The sequence below is a fragment of the Phalaenopsis equestris genome, unplaced genomic scaffold (genome assembly GCF_001263595.1).
Source record: "Phalaenopsis equestris unplaced genomic scaffold, ASM126359v1 Scaffold214330, whole genome shotgun sequence".
NCBI classification, from domain to species: Eukaryota; Viridiplantae; Streptophyta; class Magnoliopsida; order Asparagales; family Orchidaceae; genus Phalaenopsis; species Phalaenopsis equestris.
Genome location: NW_018233122.1, coordinates 202,233 through 204,610, shown reverse-complemented (window position 1 = coordinate 204,610; position 2,378 = coordinate 202,233).

The window sequence follows — 2,378 nt, the reverse complement described above, 5'->3', positions numbered from 1 at the left end:
GCAGATGAACTACTCAAAAAAAAGATATTGATGATTGAACATAGCCTTTGACAATCATTTTTGGTTGAATATTGGCAAGAGAATTGACTTGCTCGAACGATTGTCATAACGAGCCAGGAGAAGCTCCTTGAGGGCGGTAATCAGCCTTCAGGACGATCGACGCGGAGCACCCATTCAAACTAAATATCGATCAAGTCAAAGACTTATCAAACAATCGACAACCCTCATCAATTGAATCGGTCCCCAGTATTCTTATATGCAAATAACTCTGTAATTTCCAAAAAGTCTCTCTGAAAAAGTAAAGATAAAGGGTATTTTTATGTTACTGAGACCTAGGCCAATAAATAGGAGTCCAAGTCATGAATAAATTACTCTCTTTTTAATGTCCTCTCTCTCTCCCTCTATCTCTCGTTCTCTCTTATTCTATCTCTCTTTATCCATAATCACTTTCTAGCAGAACAACTTTCTATTCCCTTAGCTGTGTTTCCCAGACATTTTTTGGATTCAACAAATATATATCAAAACAAATAATTAACTTTAATTAATTTAAAGTCAATATGGAAGCCACAAATTCCCTTTTGAATTATTTTCTTATTAAAACGATGACTATAATATGTCACTACATGCATGCATTTGATAATTCCTCAAGGGGAAGAATCTTCTTCCCCATTCATGGGGAGTTTATATTCAGAATGTGGGGCCCAACCAATAAAGCCCATAATTCAGATAAAAACATTTAATTCTATCGAGTTCATGGGATCAGATCCTTATCCTCCAAGGAGTTTACATATTTTTATATCATTCTATCCCATTCCTTATAATATAATATTTTCCAAATATTAAATTCTTCCCTCATTCCTTCTTATTTATATGCTTAGAAGTCTATACACTCATATAGGGCTCCAGAGAATAAAAAATTATTCCGTGCAACACTGCATACAGAGATGCATGCGGTGTCCGATCTCCACTATCTATCACGGCTTCGGTGGTATTACAAAAAAAAAAAAAATTTGAAAGTGGGTTCCACCGAAGCCGTGATGTATGGCGGAGATCCGACACATACGGTGTTCGCACAGAATAATTTTTCGTAGAAAATAATCATAAAAGTAGGTTAAAAGCTATGTAGTGCAGAATCTAATCAAACTCATTTCTGATAAGATCTGTCGGTGCAGGTTATCTTATAAATGGTGATATGTATGTTGACGGGCGAAAATTCTCTTTCTTCTGCCTCAAAGAGCTCGGTAATATGGTCATGTAGTTGTTAATGAGTTCACTCATACGAGTGTGAAATGTGAACTCAGATGAAATGGACGATTTTGACCGGAAGATAGAAGTGGGATTGATCCTTTTGTGAAAAGCTCGCTGAAAGAAGATACTCGTAAAATCCTTTTAGGTGGCAAGAAGCTCCGCAGCTTATCACTTCCAAATGTATGTCGAAGGCTATTGATCTTGCCAGCGTCAGAGCACTTCACATCGTTGTTGGGCTTGATCCATCAAGCCGGTGAGACCTATTTAACATTTGGGCTTTCCTACTCATTGACAACTTAGTTCTTAGGCATACAATTGAAGAAAAATCAAACAATTTGTTTTTATAGCTATTAATAAAAATTTAAATGAAATTATTTGATTGTTTAAACTTTGTGATTTACATAAAAAATGGAATAATTGCAAGATTAAAATCTCCCCAATTTTCTCTCTTTTCTCCAACATTTAATTCATTTAATTATTATTCTTCGCATTTAACTCGAGATAGTAGTGAAGATTCATTAAATAAGACTTAATGAAAAATAAAAGAAAAAAGAATCCTCTGTGCAAACGAGGCGTTAGATAACCGTTAAAGTTGTAACGGTCTGTCCGTCAAGTTCATGATTGGGCAAATCTCAACCATTGATTCTCCCCAATCAATGATCTTCCCGCCTCCCAATGCATTAAATCACTATTTTTCCTTATTTATTTATTTTATATAATCAATCCCGAAATTTATTTTTTAAAATTTATACAAATTAATTATTTCACTTCACATAAATAATATCATTGTTTAATTTTTTTTAAAATTAAAAATAAATTTTATTCATAAATATTTGTCGAGCTCTGGTAATTCCTATCTAACCACTCGAGTACCACACTCTACACAGAGAGAGATTCAAACCTTAAACAAAAATGGATTCTCTACTAACTGAGCTGGAAACATGACACATTGGAATTATATATAAAATCGATATTTGGCAGAGCTCGAAATATCAATTTCTCATACGATTTTGGATCCTACGATTAGATCCCGCGCCATGTGCCTAAAATTCCGAAGCCTCCGCTCTACGGTTGGATCGAACCCTTGATCTGAGGAGACTTACCATAAACCCTATATATATATATATATA